The following is a 23,763-nucleotide window of genomic DNA, read 5'->3' as shown; positions in this document are numbered from 1 at the left end:
GTGATGGCCTGGGATTCGGACTCGGAGGCTGAACCTGAGGAATCCCAGCCTGCACAGGAGTCCCCGCCACCAGAACCAGCTGATCCGGGGCTGGGGCTTGAACCTGAAGGGTCCTCACCTGTGCTGGATCCTCAGGTGCAGGCACCAGCTGAGTCTGCTCTGGCTCCTGAGATGATGGAGGACCCATTGCCTGCAGGTGCTCCACTCTCAGCCCCGTCAGAGGAAGCGGAGGTTGCCTCTGGGTCCGGTAACCCTCTAGCCTCTCCGGAGCTGCAGAGGCTCAGGGCAGAGAGGCGGAGGGAACTAAGTTTCCGCAGGAGGAATGCTTTCCTCCAGGCCAGGAGAGGCGAGTCACCTGTGCACCGGGGCCGCCCTATGCCTCGGGGCAAAGCTGGCCAGCCCCAGTCCCAGGTTGAGGGAGCAACATTGTTGGTAGCCTGTTCCTGCCGGCACCCTGTCCTGCTCTTCTGCCAGAGTTCCTGACCTCACCCGACTCCCTGCCTTGGACCCCGCTTCAGCCTTGACGGACAGCCTCCATACCGCACCCTTGACCTCGGACTGGACTCGGACCTCGCCGCACAGTTAACCCTCGGGACCAGCACAGCATCAGAGGGAAGGGGCTGGTGGGGGGATTTGAGGAGTTGTGGGGGGGGGGCACAGTCAGCAGGAGGTGGCAGAGAGGGAGGAGGGGATGTGGATTGGAGGAGAGGGCGGTCTCCCCCCCCCCCATAATTTTTTATTAAATTTTCTGTTTTACATTTTAGAATACAGTGGACCCTCGGGTCATGTTACCTTCGGGTAACGTAACTTTTGGGTTGCGGATGCAGGAAACCCAGAAGCGTATACTTCTGGGTTTTGCCATGCACAAATGCGCAGAAGCATTCTAGTGTTCAAGTGTCACCTCTAGATGCAGACTTTTCAGAGTACGGACAGACCCCCGGAACGAATTAGGTCCGTATCTGGAGGGTTCACTGTATTTATTTAAACAACCTTAAAATACCAATGACTTCGCTTCTCTTTCCATGGTTCATTATGCATAACATCAATCCCTGCATATTTTATATAAATTAAACCAGGCGTCCCCAAACTTGGCTCTCTAACTGTTTTGGGACTACAATTCCCATCATCCCTGACCACTGGTCCTATAAGCTAGGGATGGTGGGAGTTGTAGTCCCAAAATAGCTGGAGGGCCGAGTTTGGGGGTGCCTGAACTAAACCATAGAGTATTCCGTTATTACATCCATCAAAACCTTTTTTTTTTTTTTAATAAATTTTTATTGGTTTTACAGCATTTTTTTTTTTAAAAAAGAACAAACAAACACAAAACAAAACAAACATACAAAATACTTTCAAAGATATTTTCATAAACCTCTTTTCTTGGACTTCCCCATACCCCCCCTCTCTGCATCCCAGTGTCCATATTTGAACTAGCAACTCCCAGTTGTTACTTTCTAATCTCTGTCATCTTAGTCCTCCTTTATTATCTAACCTTGTATCCCTGTACCCTGTTACTTCTAGCTACCACAACATTTTAACATTCGTTGAGTTTATAGTAGTCCTTAAGATAGCTCTTAAATTTTTTCCATTCTTCTTCCACCATCTCCTTACGTTGGTCACGGATTCTGCCTGTCATCTCAGCCAGTGTCATATAGTCCATCACTTTCATCTGCCATTCTTCCAGAGTAGGTAAATCTTGTGTCTTCCAATACTTTGCGATGAGTATTCTTGCTGCTGTTGTGGCATACATAAAGAAATTTCTATCTTTCTTTGTCACCAATTGGCCGACAATGCCCAAGAGAAAGGCCTCTGGTTTTTTAGAAAATGTACATTTAAGTACCTTTTTCATTTCATTATAGATCATTTCCCAGAAGGCCTTTATCTTCGGGCATGTCCACCAAATGTGGTAAAAAGTACCTTCAGTCTCTTTACATTTCCAACATTTATTATCGGGCAAATGATAGATTTTTGCCAGCTTGACTGGGGTCATGTACCACCTGTATACCATTTTCATAATGTTTTCCTTTAAGGCATTACATGCCGTAAATTTGATACCGGTGTTCCATAACCATTCCCAGTCATCTGACATAATGTTGTGTCCAACATCCTGCGCCCACTTAATCATAGCAGATTTAACTGTTTCATCCTGTGTGTTCCATTTCAACAGCAAGTTATACATTCTAGACAAATTCTTAGTATTGGGTTCTAGCAATTCGGTCTCTAGTTTTGATTTCTCCACTTGGAAACCGATTTTCCTATCCTGTTTAAAAATTTCCATTATTTGGCGATATTGAAACCAATTTTCTACTTTGTGCTTCAATTTCTCCTGACTTTGTAGTTTAACCTTGTCTCCATCCTGTTCTAAAATTTCCCAATACTTCGGCCATCCGACCTCCATATTGAGTTTCTTCACTGCTTTAGCCTCCACTGGTGACACCCATCTAGGGGTTTTATTTTCCAATAAGTCTTTATATCTTATCCAGACATTAAATAATGCTTTTCTAACAATGTGATTTTTAAAGGTACTGTTAACCTTGTCATACCAAAGATATGCATGCCAACCAAAAGCATTATTGAAGCCTTCCAGATCCAAGATGTCTGTATTCTCGAGGAGCATCCATTCTTTCAGCCAGCAAAACGCTGCTGCCTCATAGTACAATTTTAGGTCCGGCAGGGCAAAACCCCCTCTTTCTTTAGCGTCAGTCAATATTTTGAATTTAATTCGGGGCTTTTTGCCCTGCCAGACAAATTTCGAAATGTCTTTGTGCCACCTCTTAAAACATTCCATCTTATTAAGAATCTGCAAGGTCTGAAACAAAAATAACATTCTAGGCAATACATTCATTTTAATTACTGCAATTCGGCCTAACATTGACAGTTTCAGATTTGACCATATTTCTAGATCTTTTTTAATCTCTGACCAACATTTTTCATAATTGTCCTTATACAAATTAACATTCTTAGGTGTTAAATAAACCCCTAGGTATTTGACTTTCTTAACCACTGTCAAACCTGTTTCCTCCTGAAATTTCTCCTTTTCCATGTCTGTTAGGTTTTTCCCTAAGACTTTAGTTTTTTGCTTATTCAACTTAAATCCAGCCACCTGGCCAAATTGTTGAATTATTTCTAAAACCCTTTTCGTACTAGTGTTTGGCTCTTGCAAAGTCAATACTAGGTCATCTGCATACGCTCTTAACTTGTAATGTTTAGCTCCGACCTGCACACCTTTGACCTGCTGGTCATTTCTTATCATATTCAGCAACACCTCCAGAACCGAAATGAAAAGTAATGGGGAAATTGGGCACCCCTGCCGAGTTCCTTTTTCTATCTTAAGTTCCTCAGTCACAACATTATTTACAATCAGCTTAGCTTTTTGTTCGGAATATATTGCAGCCATACCATTCTCAAAACCCTGGCCTACCCCCATCCCATGAAGATTCTTCCTCATAAAACTCCAAGAGATATTATCAAAGGCTTTCTCCGCGTCCACAAAGATCAATACTGCTTTAGTGTTTATATTCACCTCCAGCTTTTCCAAAATGTCTATTACATTCCTTACATTGTCCGCTAGGTGTCTTTTAGGGAGAAAGCCTGCTTGGTCTTTATGAATCTTCTCCATCAAAACTCTTTTAAATCTTTTTGCCAAAATGTCTGCAAAAATTTTGTAATCCACATTAAGGAGTGATATCGGGCGGTAGTTCTTGAGTTGGGTCTTTTCAGTCTCTGACTTTGGTATGAGTGAGATATATGCCTCTTTCCACGATTCAGGTGCCCTTTTTCCTTCAAGGATCTCATTACAAACTTCTCTTAATGGTTGAATCAACCATTCCTTCAACGATTTGTAGTATCTAGAAGTCAGTCCATCTGGTCCCGGAGATTTGCCCAATTGCATATTCTGAATGGCAGCCTCTATCTCTTGTTCTGAGATTCTCTGGTTCAAGTCCATCTTACTTTGCTGAGAGATATTTTGTAATCCATATCTTCCAAGGAATTTGTCTATATCTTCTTCATTTTGCGGGCCTTGGGTGTAAAGTTTTTTGAAGTAACTTAGAAAGCAATTTCTAATTTCATTCGGTTTAGATATACTCTTTCCATCAACCTCTAGGCTTGTAACTGTATTTAGTTTCTGCCTTTTCTTCAATTGCCATGCCAGAAGTTTACCGCATTTATTTGCTGATTCAAAAGTCTTTTGTTTCATTTGCTTTATCTTCCATTCAATCTCTTGGTTCATCAATTCCATATATTGAGTTTGATATAACTTAATCTCTCTTAAGATGTCCTGAGACTTTGGTTTTGTTCTTAGTTTCCTCTCTCCTTCCTTTATCATTTCCAAGATCTTCTCTTTTTTCTCATTTTGTTTTTTCCTCTTTATTGAATTTTGTTGAATCAAAAAACCTCTCATAACAGCTTTACTTGCGTCCCAGATCACTCTTTTCTCCACGTCAGTCCTCAAATTTATTTCAAAATAGTCTTTTAAGGTCTTTTGGGCCTTCGTGAGAATCTCCTTATCTCGAAAGAGGGTGTCATTCATTCTCCATCTAAATTGACCGGTTATTGTGAGTTTCATCTCCATCTTCACGGCGTTATGGTCGGAGCAAGTTTTTGGGCAGATTTCCACTTTCTTAATCTTTGGAGCCAATCCACTAGTAACCCAGATTTGGTCAATTCTGGTCCAGGTCATCATTGCTTGGGAGAAGAAGGTTCCCTCTCTCTCCAGAGGGTTCCTTGTTCTCCAAATGTCTATCAAGTCCATGTTTTCTGTCATTTCGAAAAAAGTCTTGGGGAGTCTCCCTTCTTTAGTGACTGTTAGTCTTTGTGCCTTGTCCATATTAGTGGAGACCACGCCATTCATGTCTCCCATGATTATCATATTATAATCCAGATAGTCCGTCAAAGTTTCATGAAGTCCCTTAAAGAAGTCAGATTTGCCTTCATTTGGTGCATAAATTCCAACAACTAAAAGTTTTTCTCCTTGTACTTGTATCTCCACAGCCAGATATCTCCCTTGTTCATCTTTAAATATCATTTTTGGAGCCCATTTCTCCTTCACATATATTACCACACCCCTCTTCTTAACTTTGTCTGATGAGACAAATTCTTGTCCTAACCTTTTATTTGTAAGTAATCTCCTGTGGGCTCTAGTTATGTGAGTTTCTTGTAAACATATCAAATCCAATTGTTCTCTGTTCAAAATATGAAATACTTGTCTTCTCTTCAAAGGCCCATTCAGTCCATTACAATTCCAACTAAGGAATTGCAGAGCCATCTTGTTATTTTCTTAAGGCTCCTCCAACAGCTCCAAGTTGTTGCTCTTCTTCTGACGGTGGTGGTTTTTGTCCAAACGAGAGATTCAGGATATCCAGTGCTCTCCTCTGTTCTGCAAGTACGTCCACAGTCCCCTTCTGTAGGTCCTCCTGATATCTTGCCAGAAATTTGTCTTTATCTTGAATTGTCTTTATTTTCACTTTCTTTGCCTTGTAGTCGAATGACAGTCCTTGTGGGAATTCCCACCTGAAGCGGATCTGATTTTTCTTTAACAAAAGCACCAAATCCTTGTAGAAGTTTCTTAAGTCCAAGATATATTTTGGTATGTCTTTAAAGATCTGTACTGCTGAATTTCCAATTTGGAGGGCTTTTCCAAAGTGTAGTCCTAAAATTTTATCTCTTTCCTCCTTAGATCTGAGTGTGATCAGACAATCTCTTGGTGTCTTTCTATCTTGCTTTTTGCCGAGTCTAAAGGCAGTTGTGATTTTGAAATCGTCTTCCTCCAGGTCCCAGCAATCCGCAAACTCCCGTGTCAAATATTCCACAAGGTTGTCACTTTCATTCTCCGGAATCAGTCTTAATTTTAAGTTTCTCTCTTTCCTCTGTAACTCCCACAAGGCCAAGGTTGCATCATGCTCATAGACCTTCTTGGCAAGTGGCTCTAATTTCTCCTGCGTCTCTCCAGCTGTGGCTTTGGCCTCTTCGGCAATTTGACGCGTGGTGGCATTTTCCTCGACCAATTTATTTATAGATTCTGTATTCTGGTTTAATCTTGTTGATATTTCTGTTAATTTTTGTGTGTTCTCTGAAGTCTGTTTTGTCAAAGACTCCAGAGTCTGATTTATCTTAAGCAAAGCTTCTGTCACAGCTTCCATAGAAACGGCTGCTCCTTTGTCCTGTCCTGTTGTTCCAGCTAGTCCGGCTGTTACGCCTAAGATCGAACCTCTTCTCTTTGCTTGTTGCAGCTGCAGCTGTTGCTGTTGTTGTTGCTTGGTCTTGGCTCTTGTTGTTATCTCTTCTTGTGGCCCACTCATGTCAAGGTCAATTCCCACGGGATTTATTCTCCCTTGGAAAATTCCACTGTCTTAGGCCGTGCTGGACTTCACTTTATCCTCTAGAGGGAGCAAATCAAAATGGCCATAGAAGGAAATTTCAAAATACATGAACAAAGGAGACCATCCAAGATGTAGAAAGAAAGGAGATTAACCCAGTCAAAATCAATGTTACTAAAGTCTTATAGCTTCCAATTGCCACAGTTGCCCAGTAAACTGTTTATACTGTTTCTTCTTAAAATGTACAAAAATCAGGCACTGTGGAAACTTTGTATCAAGGTGTCACTTCACAGGGAAAAGTCAGCTCAATGTACTAAGAAGGCAGACCGTTTCAGACTTTCAAGTAGATGAGATAGCAGAGGTTTTTTCCTTCAAATAAGTCATGCAGTTAATGGTCAAATTCGCCTCCCCTCTGCCCTGCTTGCTAGAGGGGAGATCAAAGGTTTAAATGTCCGGTTTAGCTGATCAAAGGACGAATTTAAACGGATGCAGGTTTAGAGCTCCGTTGCTTTCACTTTCATGCGGTCGGGGGGAGGCAGACTTCCTTTGTTTAAATCTCCCCCGTTTTTAGCCCAATTTTTAAAATTAAGAAAAGTCCCAGTTATTTTTCAGTTCTTACTCACGGGGAATCAGTCCGAATTTCTTTTCAGGAAGGAATCGGCGCTCTCCGCTTATGGCGACGCGGCTTCACTTCGCAGGCTGGGTAGCGACTCTCAGCACCGCGCTCACTCCCGATGTCGATCCGTAGCCTTTAAAAAGGCTCTTTCACGGTACCGGGGGGCGCGAAGGTGCCCACCGAGTCTCCTTGTTCTCAGGCTTCAGCGCCTGGGATTTTAGGGGTCCCCCGCTTGCCGTAGCGGGTAAGACCCGAACTTGCGAAGCAGTCCTTCTCCGGAGCTCGGAGGTAGGACCGCCATTAAGCGCTGGCACCGACCGGAAGACATCCATCAAAACCTATTTATACTAATGAATTTATCTTAACGCTGAACACGTTTTCAAGTGTACACAATTTCCTCCCCTATATTCAGTAAACTTTTCCCAGTCTTTTTAAACGTATGTTCTTCTTGTTCTCTTATTCTATATGTTACCATATTTTTCCTTGTATAAGACGGTGCTATTTGCTTAAGACAAAAATTGGGTGTCGTCTTATAGACGGATAGTGAATGCAGGGGGTGGGGACATGTAATTAATGGCAGCAGCAAGCAGGAGATTGGCAGCAGTGATTGGGCGGGTGATTGGTAGCTGTGGCAAGGCCTGCTGGTGATTGGCTGTGGCTACGGCAATTGGAAGTGAAAGCTGGACCATCAAGAAGGCTGATTGATGCTTTTGAATTATGATGCTGGAGGAGACTCTTGTGAGTCCCATGGACTGCAAGAAGATCAAACCTCTCCATTCTGAAGGAAATCAGCCCTGAGTGCTCACTGGAAGGACAGATCCTGAAGCTGAGGCTCCAAGACTTTGGCCACCTCATGAGAAGAGAAGACTCTCTGGAAAAGACCCTGATGTTGGGAAAGATGGAGGGCCCAAGGAGAAGGGGACGACAGAGGACGAGATGGTGGGACAGTGTTCTCGAAGCTACCAGCCTGAGTTTGACCAAACTGCGGGAGGCAGTGGAAGACAGGAGTGCCTGGCGTGCTCTGGTCCAGGGGGTCACGAAGAGTCAGACACGACTAAACGACTAAACAACAACAACAACAAGTGCACATCTGCATAGCCTAAGACAGGGGTCAGCAAAAGTTTTCAGAAACGTGCTCAGGAGAAGAGACCAAGGTGCGGCCGGCCCAAGACATTTTGACCCTTCGGGCAAAGCAGACGTAAGAACGCGAGAAGAGGAATGTAGGAATCTGCCTTAAAGTGGGTCAGCCCCATTGTCTAAAATGTATAATCTATTGTTGGAGTTATGGAATTCTGGTGCCGGAGGAGACTCTTGAGAGTCCCATGGACTGCAAGAAGATCAAACCTCTCCATTCTGAAGGAAATCAGCCCTGAGTGCTCACTGGAAGGACACCAGACTTTGGCCACCTCAGGAGAAGAGAAGACTCCCTGGGAAAGATGAAGGGCACATGGAGAAGGGGACGACAGAGGACGAGATGGTGGCACAGTGTTCTCGAAGCTACCAGCATGAGTTTGACCAAACTGCGGGAGTCAGTGGAAGACAGGAGTGCCTGGCGTGCTCTGGTCCAGGGGGTCACGAAGCGTCGGACACGACGAAACGACTAAACAACAACAACGGCAATTGGGCAGGCAATTGGCAGTTGTGGCGAGGCAATTGGTAGCTGTGGAGGCATCTTATACACAGAAAAATACAGTACGTCTGCAAGCTGCTATTCTTCTTTAGTTGGGACTTTGCTTGTTTTCCATTTTTGGGCTAACAAAACACGGGTCACAGTAGTAGCATACATAAATAACCTTTTTCGACACCTGGGAATTTCTGTCTGAATTATCCCCAACCAAAACGACGGTCTTAATTCATTTTATTAATTAATCGTTATGATAATTGCTATATATTTATTTGTGCCCCGCTTTTCCCTCTCCTGACAGGGACTCATTACCGATAAGAATAGTAGAAGGTCAAAGAAGTAAAATAAGAGAGCAAGACGATTAAGTATATAAAGAGGAGTGGAATGTTCTTGTGGAGTATCTGGAAAATAACTGTAAAGAAGTGAAAACGCTAGCAGCATTTGGGCAAATTCAACAGCATAATATATAATAAAGGAAGAATTAGGGGAGAAAGTGATCTAAATGGATATATAAAAAATATGCAGTAATGGAACCAGGAAAGAAGGGAAGTCATTGAATGTTTTTATTACAAAGAAAGGTATAAATGGTGGAAATGTATATTTGAATGTGATGTGGTTTTGGAAACGGTAATAATGAAAATTATATATATATATATTTTAAAAAATACAGATAAATATAAGAACAGTTTAACAGTTTTCTAGGGCAGACCTAGCTTCCAACATTCCTCAGATGAAAATGTCCCCATGTAATTGTCATGTTCTGTTACTCACATTTTATCTAAAGGTAAAGGTAAAGGGACCCCTGACCATTAGGTCCAGTTGTGGATGACTCTGGGGTTGCGGAGCTCGTCTCGCTTTATTGGCCGAGGGAGCCGGAGTACAGCTTCCGTGTCATGTGGCCAGCAGGACTAAGCCGCTTCTGGCGAACCAGAGCAGCGCACGGAAACGCCGTTTACCTTCCCGCTGGAGTGGTTGCTATTTATCTACTTGCACTTTGACGTGCTTTCAAACTGCTAGGTTGGCAGGAGCAGGGACCGAGCAACGGGAGCTCACCCCGTCACGAGGACTCGAACCGCTGACCTTCTGATCGGCAAGCCCTAGCCTCTGTGGTTTGACCCACAGCGCCACCCACATTTCTCTAAACAGCCCCAAATGCTGCAATCTTTCCTCATGGGAGGCGTCACTCCACCCCCTCGATAATTTTGGTTGCCCTTTTCTGAACCGTTTCCAACTCTATGATATCCTTTTCAAGATGAGGTTACCAGAACCGTTACCAGAAATCGGGTTAAGAACTTAATTCGTTCCGGAGGTCCGTTCTTGAAACTGTTCTTAACCTGAAGCACCACTTTAGCTAATGGGGCCATCCGCTGCTGCCGTGCTGCCAGAGCACGATTTCTGTTCTCATCCTGAAGCAAAGTTCTTAACCCGAGGTACTATTTCTGGGTTAGCGGAGTCTGTAACCTGAAGTGTCTGTAACCTGAAGATTCTGTAACCCGAGGTACCACTGTACTCCAAACGTGGTTGCACCACAGATTTGCAGAATGGTATTATGATTAGGGCTGGATGTTATATCGATATATTATCCAAAAATGGTTTGAAATCCATATTGTGATATCGGTTTAACAATTTTTGACCTGGCAATATATCACAATTCTTGATGTGTGCATGTTCTATGCAAAATCAGCATGCGGGGAAAACCGTGAAGCCAGCCAACGCCTCTACAAAGCTCCACCCTTATTTCTGACATTGTGTTATATTGGTACAGTGGTACCTTGGTTCTCAAACTTAATCCGTTCCAGAAGTCCGTTCCAAAACCAAAGCGTTCCAAAACCAAGGCGCGCTTTCCCATAGAAAGCGATGCAAAACGGATTAATCCGTTCCAGACTTTTAAAAACGACCTCGAAAACAGCAATTTAACATGAATTTTACTACCTAACAAGACCATTGATCCATAAAATGAAAGCAATAAACAATGTACTGCAGTCACACAATCAATCAATCAATCAATCAATCAGTAGCTGAACTGGGTTCCACACAGTCACAAAAACAAAACAAAAAAGAGCCGCAAAAACGCAAAATAAATAGCAAAAACAGACAGACCTCGGCGTAACACTCAAATTGGAAGCATAACACTCAAAACGGAGCATGTTCAACTTCTGAAAAAAGTTCGCAAAACGGAACCCCTACTTTTATGTTTGCAGTGTTTGGGTTCCAAGTTGTTTGAGTACCAAAGCATTTGAGAACCAAGATACCACTGTATATCGCAATGTTTAGCTGGCAATATATCGCGATGTTGAAAACCAGATATCGCCCGGCTTTAATTATGATACTGGTAGTTTTGTTTTCAACATTTCCCCTAATTATCCCTAGCATGGAGCTTGCCTTTATCACAGACAATGCACACTGGGTCAACATCCTCCTCCAGCTCATTCCTGTGCAGTCACTGCCAGTTCAGTCCCTACTAGCAAGATGTGAAATTATGGGGTGGGTGTGTTTTGCCTCGATAAGCATCCCTTGTGGGAAGGTTACTGGAGTGCTTTTGTGGCTAGACACAGCCTGTGGATTATCCACTCTCCAAGTCAGAGGGAATGCACATTATTTATTCACTACAAACCGGAAACCAAAGCTTGGCTGGTTAATACAAATCAATAGGTAGATTTCAGCAGCCTCGCCGCCTGGCTCCTTGGCCCATGGGGCTTCAAAGCTCCTTTCCCTGCCCACTGTCTTCCTGTCAACACCACCGTCCATTGAGAGGCAGTGTGGTGCAGTGGTTAGAGTGCTGAGCTGGGACCTGGGAGACCACGGTTCGAATCACCACGTAGCGGGGAAACTCACTGGGTGACCTTGGCCCAGTCGCAAGGGCTCAGCCAGAGTGGTTTAGCAATCAATCGCCAAGAAACTCTGGGAATTACAGCTCTGGGAGGGGTATACGGATGCCCCCTTACAACTTTCAGCTCTTTTAACTGTTGCAGGAATTTATGGTATAGGTTGGGGGGGTTGCCCCTCCAACAGATATCATCCACATGCAGCCCACTACCAAAACCAGCACAATCGCTTTTGTGACTTTTGTGATTTGTCCCCACAAAACACTTCATCACAGTTTCTTCCTATCTATTCAAAGGGCCTCTGCTGCACGATACCAAATGTAAGAATTCCCTGATCAATGGATCTCTGTACTGGCTCACTGGGGAAACTTCAGAAATTCATCTAGACATGTGAGCTCAGCTCCTCAGCAGCCCCTCTGCCTGAGTGATAATCCCTGGCATCCTGATACCTGAGTGCCAGACAGGTAGCCATTCCAGAAAGAACAAACCCAGATGAAGACAAAAGGGTGTGATGAACTTGGCTGGGAAACAGGGAAATGTAAGTATCTCTTTTGTTACACTTGATGGGTGTTTGGTGGAGGGCAAGGGGAACCATGGGGCAGGGTCCAGGATGCTCAGATTCCTGCCACCAGATGTATGAGTGATGTAATTGGGGGGGGTGTAACATGGGGATTAGCAGCTAATAAAAGTTTGGGGGCTCTTTTGTTTGGGGCTTCCATCTTGTTCCACCTTGTGGCAGGTGGGAGTCCTGTCGCCACAGTCTTCAATCAAGACCAAGCCTACTGGCTGCTGTTTTGCTCTGGTATTCCTGGCTGGTGTCCTTTTTTTGTTTGTTTGTTTGTCCAAGGGAGCCCTCGGATTTCTCCGTTAACACTCTTAATTCATCCCTTTATCCAGCCCCATGAGGACTAGAATCTTGGTTGGTTCTTAGGGAAAGGGCTGCAGCCCTGGGGGGCAGAGAGCTTGCTTTGCATGCCGAAGGTCTCCAGGTCCAACCCCAAGGAGCAATTCCAGGTGAGCCTGGGAATGCCTCGTGCCTGAAACCCTTGACAGCTGCTGCTGCCGGTCCATGTTGACAGTACTGAGTTCAGTGACCCATTGGTCTCTACCTCTCTTTTAAATCAGAACCAGTGAAGGCGGTGAAGGTCCTGTGTGAGTGTCTGGAGGCGGTTGGAGGATGGATGGCGGCTAACAGATTGAGGTTGAATCCTGACAAGACAGAAGTACTGTTTTTGGGGGACAGGAGGCGGGCAGGTGTGGAGGATTCCCTGGTCCTGAATGGGGTAACTGTGCCCCTGAAGGACCAGGTGCGCAGCCTGGGAGTCATTTTGGACTCACAGCTGTCCATGGAGGCACAGGTCAAATCTGTGTCCAGGGCAGCTGTTTACCAGCTCCATCTGGTACGTAGGCTGAGACCCTACCTGCCCGCAGACTGTCTTGCCAGAGTGGTGCATGCTCTGGTTATCTCCCACTTGGACTACTGCAATGTGCTCTACGTGGGGCTACCTTTGAAGGTGACCCGGAAACTGCAATTAATCCAGAATGCGGCAGCTAGACTGGTGACTGGGAGCGGCCACCGAGACCACATAACACCAGTCCTGAGAGATCTGCATTGGCTCCCAGTATGTTTCCGAGCACAATTCAAAGTGTTGGTGCTGACCTTTAAAGCCCTAAACGGCCTCGGCCCAGTATACCTGAAGGAGCGTCTCCACCCCCATCATTCTACCCGGACGCTGAGGTCCAGCGCCGAGGGCCTTCTGGCGGTTCCCTCATTGCGAGAAGCAAAGCTACAGGGAACCAGGCAGAGGGCCTTCTCGGTAGTGGCACCCGCCCTGTGGAACGCCCTTCCAGCAGATGTCAAAGCGATAAATAACTACCTGACATTCAGGAGACATCTTAAGGCAGCCCTGTTCAGGGAAGTTTTTAACGTGTGATATTTTATTGTATTTTTGGTTTTTATGGAAGCCGCCCAGAGTGGCTGGGGAGGCCCAGCCAGATGGGCGGGGTATAAATAATAAATTATTATTATTATTATTATTATTATTATTATTATTATTATTATTGGTTTGACTTGGTACAAGGCAACTCCATTGCTGAGCAAAGGCTGGCTATGAATGACAGGTGTGGAGAGGACCACCTCTTCTGCCTTGGCTTAGGAAAAGCAGAGGAGCCCTGGGGCTGAGAGCAGCATCCTAGCACGCTCTGCAGCTGCAAGGGATTCTGGGAAGCTCCCCACTCTGCCCCCCTTGCTGCCACTGAGCCTGCCGCCCTTCGCCCCTTCTGCTTCCAGCTTCCCCACTGTGATGGCCTGGGACTCAGGCTGGGAACCAGAGGAGACTCAGTGTGCACCGGATCCTTTGCCTCAGGAGGCATCTGTTTTTTTTTTTATAGATATTTATTGAAGTTTCAGAAATTATATAAAGAAAACAAACAAAACACAGACAAAAAACAAGTATAATTTCGATCCCTTATTTTCTTATCCCTTACTTCGCTGACCTCCTCCTACCTCCCCTTTCTGTATTCCAATTTCAAATTATTTATTCAGCAAGTCCTCTCCCTTAATTTCATTTAGTTGTTAACCTTTCTTTTCTTTTAACTTAAACATTACTGCTGTAAACCACTTAGTTTCTAAACCGTCATCATTCTAACATTCATTAATTTTACAGTATTTCTCAGCCCTTCCTTCAATTTGTTTTGGATAACCTTATCATCGAACTTATACATCAGTTCTTATTCTTAAAACATTTTTTCTAAGGTCGGCCAAGATTCCCTTCCACGAATTTCCCAATTTATATAACAATAACGAAATAAAAAACGAAATAAATTGTAATTATGAACCCTTTGGATTCCCAAACTCCACCCCCCCCTTTCCCGGTTTCAGCCCCCAACAATGTCCATCAGTCTTAATCTACTATCAGCCTGGAGATCTCACATCCGAGGCACTTAATTGTCTCTCAGTTCCTCTCTGCCGGTCTTTTTGATAGACCTTGATATTAAACACCAAATCTTGGAGAAACTCCTGCCTCAGGCGGCATCTGAACCAAGACTGGGGCCTGATCCTGAAGAGTCCCAGTCTGCACAGGTTCCCCTGCAAGGGAGCCCTCGGATTTCTCCGTTAACATAACAAACTACAACTCCCAGAATTCTTTGGTGGGGGGAGCAATGACTGCTTAAAGTGGTTTCACGGTGCTTTGAATGTATGAGATTGGGAACCTTGGGATGAAGCGATTGTGTTCTCCTGGGTTTCCAAGCTGAGGAAAAGCTGAGTGCAGTCGGACAAGCACTCTGGAAAATATCTAAAAGGAGAAATACTGAAGGCCCAAAAGCAGACAATTCCAACAAGAAGGAAAAGTGGGAGGCGTCTGTTTGGCTCCAAAAGGAGCTTGCAGATGAGCTGAGCTTTAAGAAGGCCATCTATAAGAAATGAAAGATAGGGGAAATCACAAAGGAGGAGTATACACGAGTAGCAACAATTGCAGGGAGAAGGTCAGAATGAGCTCAAGCTTGCAAAGGGAGGTTAAATATAATAAAAAAGGTTCCCTTGGCTATGTTCGAAGCAAGAGGAAGAACATGCAAGTGGTAGGTCTTCTGCGTGGGGAAGATGGGAAAATGCTATGGGGTGATAGAAAAAAGGCGGAACTGCTCAACGCCTACTTTGCCTCCGTCTTCGCCCAAAAGGAAAGCGATGCCCAACCTGGCGATAAGAGAATAAATGATGGAAGGAGGGAGCTGCAGCCCAAGTTAGGAAAAGAGGCAATAAGGGAACACCTAGCTACAGTACTTTAAATTAATTCAAATCTCCAGGGCCTGATGAGCTGCACCCAAGGGAACTAAAGGAGCTTGCGGATGTAATTTCAGAGCCTCTGGCTATAAACGTGGAGAATTGTTGGAGAACTAGTAAGGTCCCTGCAGACTAAAGGTAAAGGTAAAGGGACCCCTGACCATTAGGTCCAGTTGTGACCGACTCTAGGGTTGTGGCGCTCATCTCGCTTTATTGGCTGAGGGAGCCGGCGTACAGCTTCTGGGTCATGTGGCCAGCATGATTAAGCCGCTTCTGGCGAACCAGAGCAGCGCACAGAAACGCCGTTTACCTTCCCGCCGGAGCGGTACCTATTTATCTACTTGCACTTTGACGTGCTTTCGAACTGCTAGGTTGGCAGGAGCAGGGACCGAGCAACGGGAGCTCACCCCGTCGCGGGGATTTGAACCCTCGACCTTCTGATTGGCAAGTTCTAGTGGGCAAATGTTGTCCCCATCTTCAAAAAGGAGGAAAAAGAAGAGCCAGGTAACTACCGACCAGTGAGCTTGACATCGATACCAGGAAACATCCTAGAAAAAGATAATTAAATGGTCGGTGTGTAAGCACTCAACAAACACACAATTGTTGCCTTTATACTGGCCATATAGACATACACGTAAGGACACCCAGCATGAAGAATGGTCACAGTTCATTTTAATCTTTTTTTTTTGTTGCACTAGGGCATGGGTAGGGAAACTACCCGGATCCGGCCCAATTGCCTTCTAAATTTGGCCCACGGACGGTCCGGGAATCAGCGTGCTTTTACATGAGTAGAATGTGTGCTTTTGTGCTGGTCCTGGGGGGTTACCGTGCGGCGAGGTCCGAGTCCAGTCCGAGGTTGAGGGTGCGGTATGGAGGCTGTCCGTCAAAGCTGAAGCGGGGTCCAAGGCAAGGAGTCGGGTGAGGTCAGGAACTCTGGCAGAAGAGCAGGACAGGGTGCCGGCAGGAACAGGCTACCAACAATGTTGCTCCCGCAACCTGGGACTGGGCTGGCCGGCTTTTATCTGCCCCGAGGCATAGGGTGGCCCCGGTCCACAGGTGACTTGCCTCTCCTGGCCTGGAGGCGAGCACTCCTCCTGCGGGAACTTAGTTCCCTCCGCCTCTCTGCCCTGAGCCTCTGCAGCTCAGGAGAGGCTGGAGGGTTACCGGACCCAGAGGCAACCTCAGCTTCCTCTGACGGGGCTGAGAGTGGAGCACCTGCAGGCAATGGGTCCTCCATCACCTCCGGAGCCAGAGCAGACTCAGCTGGTGCCTGCACCTGAGGATCCAGGTGAGGACCCTTCAGGCTCATGCCCCAGCCCCGGATCAGCTGGTTCTGGAGGCAGGGACTCCTGTGCAAGCTGGGATTCCTCAGGTTCAGCCTCTGAATCCGATTCCCAGGCCATCACAGCTTTTATTTAAAATGCATCTCTGGGTTCTTTGTGGGGCATAGGAATTCGTTCATTATTTTTTTCAAAATATAGTCCGGCCCACCACATGGTCTGAGGGACGTGGACAGGCCCATGGCTGAAAAAGTTTGCAGATCCCTGCGCTAGGGTCTGTACCCCTACCCTCTCTGCTCACCAAGCCCCCCATATTAACCCCTTAAAGCATCCCCTCCACACTTCATGCAACTACTAAGCTCACTTTCCACCTTTCCAACGCCATTCCTTCATGCAAAGCCAGGATCGCGATGCAGCACTAGGAATCCTCCACTAGGGGCTGCGTGACGACAGCCTTACATTTTTATGGCTATAGGCAGAAAGAGCACTCAGCTTTACTGTTTCAGCATCAGACCAGACATGGACCTTGTATGACTGTTGGCCATGCTTGTCGCTGAACCTGATGGGAGCTGGAATTCAACAGTGTCTTGGAAGGAGTCCCCCGCCCCACTAGTGCAAGAGATCTTCTGTCTATTCTGTCGTACGATTTCCCTGCAATGTGGTGTGTGTAATTTTTAAAGACATTCTGGCTCATTTATTAAGAAGCATCTTTCATGTCTGGTTTTAAATGTCAGCCAAGTTGCGGGCCTGAAGTTCAAATAGTGGGAGATAAGATACACACACTCTATATGGATCTTCCTTTCACTTAATCTCGAAGTCAGGGCAGAATGCTGCAGCACGATTGCTGACAGGAGTAAGGCCTCATTGGCATATGATTGCTGGGCTCAGAGATCTAAGGTTGTTGCTGATCTGCTCTTGGGTCAAGATGAAGGTGTTGCTATTGATCTATAAATGCCTTAACTATCTGGGACCAGTTACGTGTGAAACTGCCTTACCCCATAAACACATATTGAAATACTGCCCCTCAACGAGCCCAAACTTAGATTCACAAAATGTTTAGGGGTCATAGCTGTCAACTGTCCCTTATTTGACGGGAAAGTCCCTTATCCCAGCGCCGTGTCCCGCTGCTGTCCCTTATTGATGATGTCCCTTAAATTTCCCGGGTTTCAAAGGAAGCAGCTCCTCTCCCTCCCTCCCTCCCTGCCGGCCAGGGAGGAGGGAGGCTCCAACTGTGTTGCTTGGCTGCGTTGCTCACCCAATAAGGAGTCTCAGAACGACTGGGGGGTGGAGCTTGCATGCCTTGTGCCGATCAAATCGGCCGCGTTGCCTGGGGACTCGCCTTTGCTCAGCGCTTCCCAGCGGAGAGGTGACGGTGGTTTTCCTTGCTGCATCCCCTTTGCCGGGTTGCTGCGCTGTGGGAACCACCGCTTGAGGCTTCGTTTGGCTGCTGGCTGGGCTTTCTGCCTTTGGCTCGGAGGGGCTCGGAAGTTGAACATACCTGTGCCCTGAAAATCCCTTATTTTGGCTGCTGATCCCTTATTTTTGAGGCTGCTGGCCCCTTATTTTCAAATCTGTAAATTGACAGCTATGTTAGGGGTATGCACACCTCTGCGTCCCCCCCCCCCCAGAAAAAAGCACTGGGTGTATGCTTTACTCTGCTTTTAGTTTATTGCTGCATTTATTCTACTTTTTGAACAGGGCAAATAGTTGCTTCCACTGATGATTTTAGGTTTATTCTCTTTGCAAGGCAGCTTTTTAAAATAACCAAGCGGTGTATACATTTTATGAAAATGAACAGATTACTCGATAGAGATCTGTATTGTGGAGGAAGCCGCTTCCAAAAGCACCGGGGCAGGTAGAAGAGACGACAGAGAGCAGGTCCTGCAATATAATCTATATCATCGACTGCAAAAAAACCCCCAGAAGGCTGTACCCAGTACACAGGTAAAACTGCAACCGGCCTGCACACGCCTTTCTGAAACCACAAATCGGCCATTTTGACCAGAGTAATCATTTCAGTCCTGAGAAGCACAGCCAGCCAGACTTATCAATAATTGCTACAGATGCTGAGAGATCCAGCAACGTTAGCAAAGGCCGGGCGCATGAATGCTTCATGGCCTGAGCATGGAGGGAAGCGCAGCATCGCTGAGCTTCAGCAAATTAAACCACTCTGAGCATCCCACACTCAGAGCTCCTGTCATTTATTTTCAGAGCAGAGGATGGAGGCGGATGTCAAATAAACTCTGTTTCGATTCTCATCTGTCTCTCTGTCTACATACCTACCAACCTACCTAGATGTCTGCCAACATGACAGGAAGGCTGGCAACGCCAACCCTGCCTTGTGGGAATAACAACAACAACAACAACAACAACAACAACAACAACAACAACAACAACAACAACAACAACAACAACATTATTTGTACCCTACCCATCTGGCTGGGTTTCCCCAGCCACTCTGGGCAGCTTCCAAAAAAGATTAAAAATACATTAAAATGTCACACATTAAAAACTTCCCTGAACTGGGCTGCCTTCAGATGTCTTCTAAATGTCAGGTAGTGGTTTTTCTCTTTGACATCTGGTGGGAGGGCGTTCCACAGGGCAGGTGCCACCACCGAGAAGGCCCTCTGCCTGGTTCCCTGTAGCTTTGCTTCTCGCAATGAGGGAACCACCAGAAGGCCCTCGGCACTGGACCTCAGCGTCCGGGAATCCCTTGCAGGTGACCGCTGAGCCTGGAGACAGACAGACAGGTTGTGCATCCAACAGCAGTGACCAGAGGAGGAATGGCCGCTGGGAGGAGGGCAGAGAGAAGAAACGCCTTGATGCGTATGCAGCAGCACAACCAGACGCTTTCATCTGCCCTGGCTGCAACAAAACATGTCTCTCCCATATTGGTCTCAGTTGCAACTGTCCCAACAGCTTGACCTCACCCCCAAAGATGCACTCGTCCACTGTCTCCCAAGACAGACAAATGCCACTATTATGTGGCACTAGTAATGGTGCCAATTCCATCGATCAAGGCGATCTCACAGGTAAAATGGTGCCAAGTTGTTCAGGACTTAAAAAAAAATGACTGCAGCATTCACAAATTTAAAACAGATTTGTGCCAGGGCCTTCTCAGTGATGGCTCCGACCTGGTGGAATGCTCTGTCCCATGAGACCAGGGCCCTGCAAGATTTAACCTCCTTCCGTTGGGCCTGTAAGACAGAGCTCTTCCGCCTGGCCGTTAATTTGAATTCAGCCTGATCTTTTATTTCCCTTCTCTTCCCTCCCCCTCTCCTTTTATGAAGACCCTGCTCTGAGACCCCACAGCTCATTCTCTCCTGGCCTCCTCGCTGGCCCAAGTAGGACCAATTCAGCCAGCTAGCCCTGGGGATTATCTAACTGATTTTTGAATTTTATTGTTATTCATGTTTTTATACTGTATTTTATGCTGCTTTATGCTGCTACAATTAAGTGTTTTAAATTTGATGTTAGCCGCCCTGAGCCCGGTTTTTGAAGTGGGAAGAGCGGGGTATAAATTAAAAATTATTATTATTATTATTATTATGGCATAGCTGGGCCACCAGCCAAAGCTGATGGAAGGCGCTCTATGCCACTGAGGCCACCCGAGTCTCAAAAGACCAAGAAGTGAAGGAATGGGTTTCCCAAACCCCAAAACTGACTGTGCAGGCAGTTTTTAAACTGCACCAAAATCCCCATTTCTCCTTAGCTAAAATGCATAAACTTGAGCCGTTGAGCAAATGCAAAACAAGAACACAGCTCTCTACCTTATCAGTTTGACGGCAAGACTGGCCTTGACTTTACCAGTAGAACAGACACAGACATATCTTATGTCCTGGCCACAAATGACGCAGAGACCCAAGTCTGGGACTAACGCCAGAGCATGTTCTCGGAAGTAGTGACTTCTTGCTCCAAGACAGGAGTAGGAACAGGAATATCCTTTTATGGTCAGAAGTACCGGAAGGAAGATCCTTTTATGGTTGAGAGTACCAGAGCAGGAGACTTCCGGTCGGTGCCAGCGCTTAATGGCGGTCCTACCTCCGAGCTCCGGAGAAGGACTGCTTCGCAAGTTCGGGTCTTACCCGCTACGGCAAGCGGGGGACCCCTAAAATCCCAGGCGCTGAAGCCTGAGAACAAGGAGACTCGGTGGGCACCTTTGCGCCCCCCGGTACCGTGAAAGAGCCTTTTTAAAGGCTACGGATCGACATCGGGAGTGAGCGCGGTGCTGAGAGTCGCTACCCAGCCTGCGAAGTGAAGCCGCGTCGCCATAAGCGGAGAGCGCCGATTCCTTCCTGAAAAGAAATTCGGACTGATTCCCCGTGAGTAAGAACTGAAAAATAACTGGGACTTTTCTTAATTTTAAAAATTGGGCTAAAAACGGGGGAGATTTAAACAAAGGAAGTCTGCCTCCCCCCGACCGCATGAAAGTGAAAGCAACGGAGCTCTAAACCTGCATCCGTTTAAATTCATCCTTTGATCAGCTAAACCGGACATTTAAACCTTTGATCTCCCCTCTAGCAAGCAGGGCAGAGGGGAGGCGAATTTGACCATTAACTGTATGACTTATTTGAAGGAAAAAACCTCTGCTATCTCATCTACTTGAAAGTCTGAAACGGTCTGCCTTCTTAGTACATTGAGCTGACTTTTCCCTGTGAAGTGACACCTTGATACAAAGTTTCCACAGTGCCTGACTTTTGTACATTTTAAGAAGAAACAGTATAAACAGTATACTGGGCAACTGTGGCAATTGGAAGCTATAAGACTTTAGTAACATTGATTTTGACTGGGTTAATCTCCTTTCTTTCTACATCTTGGATGGTCTCCTTTGTTCATGTATTTTGAAATTTCCTTCTATGGCCATTTTGATTTGCTCCCTCTAGAGGATAAAGTGAAGTCCAGCACGGCCTAAGACAGTGGAATTTTCCAAGGGAGAATAAATCCCGTGGGAATTGACCTTGACATGAGTGGGCCACAAGAAGAGATAACTACAAGAGCCAAGACCAAGCAACAACAACAGCAACAGCTGCAGCTGCAACAAGCAAAGAGAAGAGGTTCGATCTTAGGCGTAACAGCCGGACTAGCTGGAACAACAGGACAGGACAAAGGAGCAGCCGTTTCTATGGAAGCTGTGACAGAAGCTTTGCTTAAGATAAACCAGACTCTGGAGTCTTTGACAAAACAGACTTCAGAGAACACACAAAAATTAACAGAAATATCAACAAGATTAAACCAGAATACAGAATCTATAAATAAATTGGTCGAGGAAAATGCCACCACGCGTCAAATTGCCGAAGAGGCCAAAGCCACAGCTGGAGAGACGCAGGAGAAATTAGAGCCACTTGCCAAGAAGGTCTATGAGCATGATGCAACCTTGGCCTTGTGGGAGTTACAGAGGAAAGAGAGAAACTTAAAATTAAGACTGATTCCGGAGAATGAAAGTGACAACCTTGTGGAATATTTGACACGGGAGTTTGCGGATTGCTGGGACTTGGAGGAAGACGATTTTAAAATCACAACTGCCTTTAGACTCGGCAAAAAGCAAGATAGAAAGACACCAAGAGATTGTTTGATCACACTCAGATCTAAGGAGGAAAGAGATAAAATTTTAGGACTACACTTTGGAAAAGCCCTCCAAATTGGAAATTCAGCAGTACAGATCTTTAAAGACATACCAAAATATATCTTGGACTTAAGAAACTTCTACAAGGATTTGGTGCTTTTGTTAAAGAAAAATCAGATCCGCTTCAGGTGGGAATTCCCACAAGGACTGTCATTCGACTACAAGGCAAAGAAAGTGAAAATAAAGACAATTCAAGATAAAGACAAATTTCTGGCAAGATATCAGGAGGACCTACAGAAGGGGACTGTGGACGTACTTGCAGAACAGAGGAGAGCACTGGATATCCTGAATCTCTCGTTTGGACAAAAACCACCACCGTCAGAAGAAGAGCAACAACTTGGAGCTGTTGGAGGAGCCTTAAGAAAATAACAAGATGGCTCTGCAATTCCTTAGTTGGAATTGTAATGGACTGAATGGGCCTTTGAAGAGAAGACAAGTATTTCATATTTTGAACAGAGAACAATTGGATTTGATATGTTTACAAGAAACTCACATAACTAGAGCCCACAGGAGATTACTTACAAATAAAAGGTTAGGACAAGAATTTGTCTCATCAGACAAAGTTAAGAAGAGGGGAGTGGTAATATATGTGAAGGAGAAATGGGCTCCAAAAATGATATTTAAAGATGAACAAGGGAGATATCTGGCTGTGGAGATACAAGTACAAGGAGAAAAACTTTTAGTTGTTGGAATTTATGCACCAAATGAAGGCAAATCTGACTTCTTTAAGGGACTTCATGAAACTTTGACGGACTATCTGGATTATAATATGATAATCATGGGAGACATGAATGGCGTGGTCTCCACTAATATGGACAAGGCACAAAGACTAACAGTCACTAAAGAAGGGAGACTCCCCAAGACTTTTTTCGAAATGACAGAAAACATGGACTTGATAGACATTTGGAGAACAAGGAACCCTCTGGAGAGAGAGGGAACCTTCTTCTCCCAAGCAATGATGACCTGGACCAGAATTGACCAAATCTGGGTTACCAGTGGATTGGCTCCAAAGATTAAGAAAGTGGAAATCTGCCCAAAAACTTGCTCCGACCATAACGCCGTGAAGATGGAGATGAAACTCACAATAACCGGTCAATTTAGATGGAGAATGAATGACACCCTCTTTCGAGATAAGGAGATTCTCACGAAGGCCCAAAAGACCTTAAAAGACTATTTTGAAATAAATTTGAGGACTGACGTGGAGAAAAGAGTGATCTGGGACGCAAGTAAAGCTGTTATGAGAGGATTTTTGATTCAACAAAATTCAATAAAGAGGAAAAAACAAAATGAGAAAAAAGAGAAGATCTTGGAAATGATAAAGGAAGGAGAGAGGAAATTAAGAACAAAACCAAAGTCTCAGGACATTTTAAGAGAGATTAAGTTATATCAAACTCAATATATGGAATTGATGAACCAAGAGATTGAATGGAAGATAAAGCAAATGAAACAAAAGACTTTTGAATCAGCAAATAAATGCGGTAAACTTTTGGCATGGCAATTGAAGAAAAGGCAGAAACTAAATACAGTTACAAGCCTAGAGGTTGATGGAAAGAGTATATCTAAACCTAATGAAATTAGAAATTGCTTTCTAAGTTACTTCAAAAAACTTTACACCCAAGGCCCGCAAAATGAAGAAGATATAGACAAATTCCTTGGAAGATATGGATTACAAAATATCTCTCAGCAAAGTAAGATGGACT

At 45.2% G+C, this 23,763-nt stretch overlaps 1 protein-coding gene across 2 annotated transcripts in view; it reads right to left on the bottom strand.

The window, feature by feature from the left end:
- Nucleotides 1–23,763, bottom strand: part of LRFN1 (leucine rich repeat and fibronectin type III domain containing 1) — a 158,394-nt gene that overhangs the window by 27,309 nt on the left and 107,322 nt on the right. The window lies entirely within an intron of this gene.

Source organism: Podarcis bocagei (genome assembly GCF_964188305.1).
Source record: "Podarcis bocagei genome assembly, chromosome: 7".
Taxonomy (NCBI): domain Eukaryota; kingdom Metazoa; phylum Chordata; class Lepidosauria; order Squamata; family Lacertidae; genus Podarcis; species Podarcis bocagei.
This window is presented reverse-complemented; position numbering and strand designations above follow the sequence as displayed.